The 10,799-nt window shown below is 51.4% G+C and overlaps 1 protein-coding gene and 2 pseudogenes across 1 annotated transcript in view; 2 read left to right on the forward strand and 1 right to left on the reverse strand.

The window, feature by feature from the left end:
• The window catches only part of LOC111971778 (tripartite motif-containing protein 29), a gene marked incomplete at its 5' end in the record, with an annotated part of 82,935 nt that overhangs the window by 13,951 nt on the left and 58,185 nt on the right, over positions 1-10,799 (reverse strand). The window lies entirely within an intron of this gene.
• LOC112067800 (tripartite motif-containing protein 16-like) overlaps positions 1-10,799 on the forward strand; it is a 53,018-nt pseudogene that overhangs the window by 10,225 nt on the left and 31,994 nt on the right.
• Positions 8,421-10,799, forward strand: part of LOC112081201 (cytolytic toxin-beta-like) — a 10,056-nt pseudogene continuing 7,677 nt past the window's right edge.

Consider the following 10,799-nt stretch of genomic DNA (forward strand, 5'->3'; position numbering starts at 1 on the left):
TTCCAGGGAAGCAGAGCAACGTGGATACTTCCTACAGTGATAGCTTCAGAGCATATGGGGACTCCGACAGCTGTAAGTCAGAGCACGGGGACCTTGTCCTATTTCAGGAAGTGACAGAGGGCACGGGGACCTCTCACAGTAACAGAAGCACGGGGACCCCAAGTAAGCAGAATGGCACGGGGGAACTCACATAGAATTCAGAGCAACGGTGACTTCCCCAGGAGTTCTTGTGCTAGAGCAAAGGTGGACCCGGCAACAGGAAGCAGAGGGGCAAGGGGGACCCCACAGTAACCCGGGCACGGGGACCCCACAGGAAGCAGAGGGGCAGTGGGGAACCAAGGAAAGCAGAGTAGTGGGGACCCCACTCAGGGAACGACCGGGAGAACGCCGAAGTGCACAGGTTGGGGAGGACGGTGGACAGAGGAACCCGACAAACGAGGAGGAAGGGCAACGATGCGGCCGGCCGCCGGGAAGGGGAACAGGCCCGGCACGACGTTCCGGCACAAAGGGAAAAGCAGGTGTGAGTGGGGGGGGAAGGGGGAGAGGGAGGGGACAGGAGACCAGGGGCAGGGGCCGGGGATAGCCAGGAAGGAAGGGGACAAGGGACACGGATGTAGAGAAAGGAAGGAAGTTGTGTGCAATCACCCCAGGGTCGGAAACCGACAGGAGATAACCAAGGAAGGGGGGTCGTCGGGCTGCGGAGAAATATACGGGGAGAGATGAGAATTGCAGAGAGAGGAGAGAGAGTAGAGAGGAGAGAGAGAGAGAGGGACAGGTGGACTATAGGAAAGGGGGAGAGGAGGGACGAGGTGGAGCTAGAACCTTCGCCAGTGTCGGGGGAACCACAGGGAGGCCAGGAGGGACCGAAGCAACGGACAAGGGGCCCACGGAGAAGGGACCCCATGGCAAGGGGGGCGGAACAGAACGGGGGGAGGGGCAGATTGCTAGGAAGTGCGAAACACAACGGAAGGAGCAGGGGGAGGAGGCAGGGGAAGGTGTCTGAGGCAGGAGGAACGCACAGAGGAAACAACCGGGACAACTACACGGAACAAAAAGAACAAGAACAACAAAGAGGAGGACACCATGGAAAGGGCCGGCCCACAGGAGGGCAGGGGAAGGACAGGGAGAAGACAAAGCGAAACAGCGAGAACACGACGTGGATGAGGCGGGCTAAAGAAGCCGAGGGCAACTACGGCAGGGAAGAGGGAGCGAGGGGAACAGACACAGTACGACCACGGAGGAACAGCGGGCGCGCCCCGGCAGGCGGGCGGAGAGACCGGCCCAGCCCCGCCCACCGGCGGCCGGGGCAGGGCGAAGGCGAGAGCCACACCCCGAGCGGCACCGCCACACAAGACAGGGACAGAGGGAAGAAACACGGGGAAGAAGGACAAGGATAACGCGGAACGAGACGGAAGGTGGGCGGGGAGGGGGAGGGCCCAGCACCAGAGGGAGAGGAAAGCACTGACAGTAGCAGAACCGAACGGCAGCTGGGGCCGACTCGTGGAGTAGTGGGAGGTGAAAAAGAATCCAAAGTCAAGGCGCCAGGATGAGGACGAGCGGGCAACAGGGAGGAGAGACCCATCCGTGAGAGGTCAAGGCAAGCATAAGCGGCGGGGGTGTATGGGGGGGGGAAGAGCGCACACCCCGGTCGGGAAGCAGGGGAAGGGGCGTAGTGGAGCGGAGCAGGCAAGGGGAGGAGGCAAGGGGCGCCGCAGGGCGGTTGAAGGGCCCGGACAGGGTCGACAGGGAACCGACGGTTGTGAAGGCGAGGACGAGGAGGAAAGCTGGGCGAGGGAAACCAGACCAGAGAGGGGAGGGAGAAAGGAAGGGAGTTACCAGCGGGGAGGGGGCACGGACGAGGCCGGAAGTGGGCCGGGGGGCGGGGATCCGGGGGCGCCAATGGCAGCGCCGGGGACAGAAAAACACAGGCAAGGGGGGCAGCCGAGAACGGGCCAAAGGGAGACGGAATGGGATAGTGACAGCGCAGACGAGACCAACGGAGAAAACAGGAGCAAGCGGGGGCGGAAAGGAGAAGGAAGAGACAGCAACACCAGACAGGCAAGGAGGCAGATGGAGGCACAAGAAGGGGGGAGGAGGAGAGGAGGAGGCACGGAAAGGCGGCGATCAAAGCAAGGCAGGGGCAGAAAAAGAAAAGGGAAAGGAGGGAAGACAAGAGGGCTAAAGCAGGGGAACAGGAAAACAGAGCAGGATGAAGCAAAGGCAACGCCGGGGGACCAGGCACCACCAGCAGGACGTAGGGAAAGCGAGAGAGGCCCGACGACAGGGGAACCAGTCGGCAGCAGGAACCGTAGGAGCCAAAACTCCAGGAGAGAGGGGCGGAGGAGGGGAAGGGGGGGCGGGACGCGGGGGAGGAGGGGCAGGGGGGCAGAGACACGGGGAGAAGGAACAGAGGCGGCGGGGGGAGCCAGGGACACGCCGGACGCGGGAGACGGAGGGCCGGAAGACGGGAGGCGCAACAGCAGGGGGCTGAAAGAGAACGAGCACGGGAGCACGGGCAAACGCCAGGGACGGCAGTGCGCAGCAAGGCAGGACCGCGCGGCGTGCGACGAGGGCGTGGAGAGTGAGAACCGAGGGAGAACAGACAGACCCCACGCACCCACCGCCCAGGAACAGCGGCCAGACAGACCGCGCGGACACAGAACCGGGTGAGGGAGGGGGGAAGCGGGGCGGGAGGACCAGGAGAGGGGGGACGGGGGCAGGGGTGGGACACCGGGCGGGCGGCAGACAGAGAGAGGCGTGGGCCGGCCGGGGCGGGGCCAGGGGAGCGGACCAGGAAGCGGGGAAGAAGAGCAAGAGACCAAGGCAGGGGGGAGAACAAAAGGGAGGGCATGAAGAACGGGAGCGGACCTCGGGCGGTGGAGGAGAATACAGAGAGAGCAAAGCAGAGAAAGAGGTAGGAGGCTGAACCAAGGTGAGATGACCCTCAGGCGGTGGGAGGGAGAGGACGAGGGCGAGAGGGGCGAGGAGAGAGGGGGAGGAGGGAGGAAAGAGACGCGGAGGCGAGCCGCACGAGAAAAGACTCACAGGGGAGAAAAACATCGGGCGCAGGGGCGTGGGGGGGTTCTGCGGAGGCAGGACAACAGCACGAGAGGTCCACGACAGACAACGCAAACACAGTGAACAGAGGGAGAGGGAATGGGAGCAGGCAAGACCCCACGACGGCCACAGGGAGAGGACGAGGAGGTTTGAACGGGGCAAGGGGCGAAAGGGGCGAGGGGCGGAGGGGTGGGGCACACACTGGAGGGGAGATGGGTGGGCCAGGTGGCGGCGGGAAGGAAGGCTGGCGAGGTGCGCGGGCGCAGGTGCAACACACAGGCCGGACGGCAGGGAGCGCCGAAACGGATCGGAAGAGGACGAACAAACGAGGCTGGGCGAAAGGGCGGAAGAGACACGGACGCGGGAGAGAGACGGAAGGAACGGCGGGAGACAGAGACAGAGACAGAGACAGAGTGACAGAGACAGAGAGCACAGAGAGACAGAGAGAGAGAGCAGAGAGAGAGCCAGAGAGAGGAGAGAGAGAGAGAGAGAAGAGAGAGATGAGAGAAGAGAGAGAGAGTGGAGAGCACGGGAGAGTATGAGACGAGGGCTTGTCAGGGAGAGTCGGGATGACAGATCCAGACGACACGAGAGAATAGTAGAAGAGAGACTATGAGAGTACAGGAGAGATCAGAGAGAAGATGAGCATGCAGAGAGAGAGAGAGAGAGAGAGAGAGAGAGAGAGAGAGAGAGAGAGAAGAGAAGAGAGAGAGAGAGAGAGAGAGGGCCAGGGAGAGACAGAGACAGACGACAGAGAAGGAGACAGAGACAGAGAGAGACATGAGACAGAGACAGAGAAGAGACAGAGAAGAAGAGGAGAGAGAGAGAGAGAGAGGAGATGAGATGAGAGAGAGAGAGAGAGAGAGAGAGAGAGAGAGAGAGAGAGAGAGAGAGAGAGAGAGAGTAGAGAGAGGGCAGGGAGAGAGGGGACAGACAGAGACAAAGAGAGAACAGAACAATGATTGAGATGAATAGTTTTCACATTAGTTAATTTCATATCACATGTAACAAGACAGTTTAGTTACCTGGAGGAATGGATGTGATCCTCTCGTGTGTGAGAGCTGCTCCAGCCTCAGTGCTTCTCTTCTCAGCTAGCTATCTCCTGCTTCAGTTGCTCCAGGAGTCCCTTCAGCTTGACCAACTTGAGACTTCACTTGGGCTCTGATCAGCTCTCTTCACCTCAGAGCTCCTTCTCTCAATGGAGCGGCTTATGCTCAGCAAATATCTATCACTGTCCTTCACTGCAGAGCGCTGTTGAGAGAGAGACTGACTTGTCTTAATTTATGAGCCATCCTCATTACACTAACACCTCCCCTCATAAAAACACATTCCGTGCCACACACACCTCCACACAATCACATTATACAGCACCACACCACAGTACAATACACCATCCAGCACACATTTCCACTGTACATATCCAACTCCTCCTCTCCCAGCCGTACAGACAGCCCTCCTGAGCTCCCTACCTCTGACACATGCTTCAACTACAGAAGTCAATGTGTTGTTTTGGTTGTGGAGAGAATTTTGTGGCTGTGTTCAAATGTTATATGCTGGGGCTTCATGTATGGTCAAGGTGGGGGGAGGGCTCAATAGGACAGTCTGGGTAGGGCGGGGCATTCACCAGGGATGCCCTCTGTTGGGGCAGCTATACACTCTTGTTATTGAGCCATTTCTGAGCCTGCTACACAGGAGTCTACAGGGAGTGTGGAAGCCAGGCACAGGGTTGGGGACAGGCATAGCAGTGTCAGCATACGCTGATGACGTCTGTGTTGGTTAGGGATGAGCAGGACCGACGGGCCCTGGAGAATAGTTTGAGGGTGTTGAGGGGGCGTCTTCTGCTTAGGTAAACTGGGGCAAGAGTGATGCTCTGTTATGTGGGGCATGGAGGGACAGGGCACCTCCACAGCTCAAGATCCTTGGTGTGTCTCTGGGCTCGGAGGGGTGGCTAGGAAGAACTGGGAAGGAGTGTCACAAGTGGTTGTGTCGAGGCTGACAAAGTGGAAGTGGCTCCTCTCCCAAGTGTCACACAGAGGGAGGGTGCTGATCATCAACAACTTGGCAGAATCCTCCCTATGGCAGAAACTGGCCATTCTCAAACCCCCCGGTGGTCTGCTTGTGGACCTGAAGAGCAAGTTAGTGATTTATTTTCTGGTCGGGGCGTCACCGGCTGAGGGCGTGACCCAGTGAGGAGGGGGCTGGAGCAGCCTGAGGAGGGGCCACCACCATTTCCACCACTGCAAGTGACAGCAGAGACTGGGGACTGGCAGGAGAGTCCAGAGAACTTACTGACTTTTAACACTCTGAGCCTGGGGGAGTTTTCAGAGGTGGGGGGTAAGGTGCTGTACACCCTCAGTGTCAAGGTTAAACACATCAGGAGCTTAGCGGGAGTGAAGGGGCATCAGTGGCAGGGGGTTGTGGGGGCTGAGAGCATGGCAGGGTATAGGTGGAGGGTGCGCCATAAGCTCCCATTGCTGTAAAGGTCAGGGGTCATCCAGTGGATGGTAATACATGGAGCCTTGGACACCAATAGCTGGTTGGCTCGGGTTGACCTGGGAGTTGGGGAGGGGTGTCCGTTTTCTGAAATGACAGACTGTTCATCATGTTTTTTCTGTGATACCAGGGTAATGCCGTTACTGTTGACGCCTTAGGGTTGAGTTTTACAAAATGATCAACAGTGTGGAGATGTTTCAGGAGGTTCAGGGGGGCTGTCTGTATGGCTGGAGAGGAGGTTGGAATGTGGTGCTGGATGGTGTATTGTACTGTGGTGTTGGGTGCTGTATAATGTGGTGCTGGATGGTGTATTGTACTGTGGTGTTGGGTACTGTATAATGTGATTGTGTGGAGGTTGTGGTGGCACACAATGTGTTTTTAGGAGGGGGGATGTTAGTGTAATGAGGATGGCTCATTAAATTAAGACAAGTCAGTCTCTCTCTCAACAGCGCTCTGCAGTGAAGGACAGTGATAAGATATTTGCTGAGCTAAGCCGCTCCATTGAGAGAAGGAGCTCTGAGGYGAAGGAGCTGATCAGAGCCCAAGTGAAGTCTCAAGTTGGTCAAGCTGAAGGACTCCTGGAGCAACTGAAGCAGGAGATAGCTGAGCTGAGGAAGAGAAGCACTGAGCTGGAGCAGCTCTCACACACAGAGGATCACATCCATTTCCTCCAGGTAACTAAACTATCTTGTTCCATGTGATATGAAAATAACTTAATGTGAAACTAATCATCTCAATCATTTGGTCTATCAACAGAAGAACATGTCTCTCAAAGTGTTATATCTGGCCTTTCTCTCCATGCTAGTGGAATGTGTTTGAGCTCTGGAAGTGTTAATTTGTTAAACAGTTCTGTCATCTCTCCCTACAGGGTGTTAAGTCTCTCTATGACCCTCCTGAGCCTGTGTCCTCTCCCATCCTGCCTTTCATCTCACACCTCTCCTTTAGTCAGCATGATGTTCTCTCCTCCTGAGCCTGTGTCCTCTTGTGGGTCACGCATATCTTTACTGTGGGGCACCGTTGATCTGCGTTACTGTGGTCACCGTGATCGTTTACTGTGGCGGGTCACCGTTGATCTTGATTGACTGTGGTGTTGTGGTCTGTCGGTCGTCCGTCTGTGTCCTAAACTGTTGGAGCAGGAACACAAAGCAATTTCACTACACCACAATAACATCTGGCTAAAGTGTGTGTATGTTACCAATAACATTTGATTTGATTCTGTGTCTGTCTGTGTGTGTCTGTCTGTCCGTCCGTTGGTTAATTAGGATTTCTTTCAGGACCACTTATCAAAAAATGTAGTATTATCTGTACAGGCAGGAATATTGTGGAGATCCAATATTAGCCGTTTATAACGATTTAACTTTAAAGCAATGTTCCTCGTTCGAGACTGCACCGTTAAAGTTGCATATGTTGAAATTACATTTAAAACGTAATGCCTATGGATGTAATCCAGCCCTTGTTTGGGTGAAACAAAAGTCACATTAAACTTTTTGACATCACATCACAAAATACATATTTGAATACCAGATTCTGCTCCAACAGAGACAATAAGAGTCAACGCTTATATCATGGTGACTGTATATTGATTTGGAGTTTGTCCCTTCAGGGCACCTTGTAACGCCCCCCTGCGTTATGTACATTGGAATCCTGGAATGTTTTGTCCTGGATGAAACAATGGTTAGTTTTTACGCCCGTCTCCTTAGTTACTGTCCTTCTAGTAGTTTAAGAGGTAAAACAGCTGTTATACAAACACTACCGTTGTGGTTCCACAATGTGAATCCAATGATCAATAACCAGTAGTCATTATGTATGTTATATGGATCATACATGTCATTTAGATGTTTATACTATTACACAATTTAAATACTGTAGTTCTCTACATCCTTATATAGTAGACAGACAGTTTACATCGTATACTTTTAACAAACAGTTAAGTGGATTCATCATTAAAACTCAGTTGAGTTAAGTCAGGTGTATTTAAATAAGAAGAGAATCACATTTAAAAAAGTATGTGAGTATTGCGTTGTGAAAGCAATGACTTATATGGAAGTTATTTAGATGAAACACTGGTTCAGTTGTGAAAAAGGTTACTGTAATTTTGTTTGTTGTACTTAGTCAATTGGAAAATATGCTTGAAAGGAATAAAAAATTAAAAAATAACTTTTTAATGATCTTGTTGATGTTTGTACTAAGATGTGAAATTAACCACACCTGGCTAAAAATAGTACCAAAGTTGATAAAACAAAATGTAAGAGCTCTACAGTGGAGCGGTTGTCTGGAGTCCAGTAAAGTGCGACATTCCCCCTCCTCTCTCCTCTGTGAGTAACCAGTGAACATGTACCCCCTCCTCTCTCTCTGTGAGGTAACAGTGAACATGTACCCCTCTCTCTCTCTGTGAGTAACAGAGAACATGTACCCCCCGCTCTCTCCTGTAGAACAGTAACATGACCCCCTCCTCTCTCTCTGTGAGGTAACAGTGAACAGTTACCCCCTCCTCTCTCTCATGTGAGGTAACAGTGAACATGTACCCCCTCCTCTCTCTCTGTGAGGTAACAGGTGAACATGTACCCCCTCCTCTCTCTCTGTGAGGTAACAGAGAACATGTACCCCCTCCTCTCTCTCTGTGAGGTAACAGTGAACATGTACCCCCTCCTCTCTCTCTGTGAGGTAACAGTGAACATGTACCCCCGTCCTCTCTCTCTGTGAGGTAACAGAGAACATGTACCCCTGCCTCTCTCTCTGTGAGTAACAGTGAACATCTTACCCCTCCTCTCTCTCTTGTGAGGTAACAGTGAACATGTACCCCTCCTCTCTCTCTGTGAGTTAACAGGAACAATGTACCCCCTCCCTCTCTCGGTGAGGTAACAGTGAACATGTACCCCCCTCCTCCTCGCTCTGTGAGGTAACAGTGGGAACATGTACCCCCTCTTCCATGAATCATGATGTCTGGTGTTGATGTATATTAGTTCTCATTCAGAACCATTGATATGTTTTCTCAGTTGGTTCTCTGTCTCTATGTAATTCACTTCAGTATCATTGAACAGCTTATAGGCTCGGCCCTAATTGATGTGTTTTCTGTCAGCTGGAGCTGCATGGAAAACGGTCCAGGAACAAAAGGACAATTCAGGACTAGTCAGCCCACTACAAGCTGGTATCACTTACTTTCTACTAAACGATATGGTCTGGTTTCCCAGACACAGATTAATCCTAGTCCTAGACTAAAAAGTATGTTCAATGTAGATGTCCGGGAAACCGGCCCGAAATGAGGCAACTTGCATACTCCCATACTGCTCAGTCAAGCAACATTAAACCTGTCCAGCAGGTGGTGCTATTAACCAAACAATAAAACCAGCAGATATCTTGACTTGCCTTCAGTATATCAGTATTGTTCAGAATAGTACTTTAATATCATTGGAGATTGATGGTCTTTTTAATCCACTATCCAGAGTCAGGAACAGGTGAAGTTAGGTCTGCTACTGTTCAGTGATTAAATATGACTTATGGTGATGGGAAATAAAAAATACAACACTAAACTTCATCTAGTAATAGTTTTCCTTTGTTATTTATTCCAAGTTGTGCCTTTAACTTGTAAATGTATTGTGTGGAGGTGAGCTAGTGGTGTGGCTGATAGAATAGAATGAAAAGGGAGGATGGGAGGGGAAATGGGCAGATATATCAGACAGATGAGGAAGAGAAAGATGTTCATACAGGAGTTCGTGGCTCTGTTCCAAATAGCTCCCTATTCCCTGCGTAGTGCACTAGGCTTCTTTAGACCAGATCTACAGTAGTGTTCTAGATGTTAGATTGTTTCTCCCTGTCATTACAACATGACAATATGGTAATGACTTTAGTGGTGTCCTCCTCTTCTGTTGTTATTGTTATTTTGTTATGTGTGTTGTCAGGTTGTTCTTCTGTGTTCCTAATTGAAAATCCATTAACAATGAATCACTAACTAATGATATTCCAGTTGTGTTTAGACAACTTCATGTCTGACATCCCCCAGTTCTGTTCAGACCCATTGACCTGGGTCACATTCTAAGTGGTCACTTGTATTGATAGTCCATACTGGACCTAACTGTGGTTAACCAGACTGGAGGGGTTCTGATCACATATTCCCTCATCTCCACAACTTTACCTGGTGTCCCCTGTCCCTCTCTCTCTCTCTATCTCTCTCTCTCTCTCTCTCTCTGCTTCTCTCTCTAAACCGTATAGAAAGCAGACAACTTCAATATGGTTTTATTCCTGTAGTTTTCAGAACACATGGGGTGTGTCCCAATTATCTCCTTTCTCTCTAAGTGTGAACTTGTCCACTTCCCTTCATGGATTCAAAGGAAATGACTGGTATATGTAAACTCCATCTACMCCATGTCAACACCAATCYAATGCTTTTACATTTGTGAGGAGTAGTGAAGGAATGTTACACTTCAGGAGGAAGGAGAGATAGTTGACCTTCATCAGTAGTTGTTGTCGGGTTTCATCTGTCAAAAGGTTCATCACACCTGGTGACTTAGGAGTTATAAAGGTTGTTACAGTGGGGTCACCGTGATCTGATTACTGTGGGGTCACCATGATCTGATTACTGTGAGGTCACCGTGATCTGATTACTGTGGGGTCACCGTGATCTGATTACTGTGGGGTCACCGTGATCTGATTACTGTGGGGTCACCATGATCTGATTACTGTGGGGTCACCATGATCTGATTACTGTGGGGTCACCATGATCTGATTACTGTGGGGTCACCATAATCTGATTACTGTGGGGTCACCATGATCTGATTACTGTGGGGTCACCATGATCTGATTACTGTGGGGTCACCATGATCTGATTACCATCACCATGATCTGATCTCAAGATTTATTTTTTATCCTCTATTAAAATATGTGGTATATTTATCATGGAATGTAAGACCAAAGAAGAGTTGTATCTCTGTAAGAGATATTCAAACACCCTCTCAAAGACAACATACATGTTCTTTCTTTTACTTGTGTTTTTATCTCCATCTGTCAGACGTCCTCCAGCTGACGTTGGATCTGAACACAGCTGATCCAGAACTCAGCCTGTCTGAGGGAAACAGGAAGGTGACAGGCACTGATAAAGCTCAGCCCTCTCCTGACCAGAGAGATGTTCCTACTGGAGACAGGTGCTGTGTAGAGACGGCCTGTCTGGAGTCTGCTACTGGGAGGTAGAGTGGAGCAGTGGATGGCTTGAAATAGCAGTGTCATATAAAGGGATCAGCAGGAAAGGAAAGGCC

This window comes from Salvelinus sp. IW2-2015, linkage group LG13 (genome assembly GCF_002910315.2).
Source record: "Salvelinus sp. IW2-2015 linkage group LG13, ASM291031v2, whole genome shotgun sequence".
In the NCBI taxonomy this organism is placed as follows: Eukaryota; Metazoa; Chordata; class Actinopteri; order Salmoniformes; family Salmonidae; genus Salvelinus; species Salvelinus sp. IW2-2015.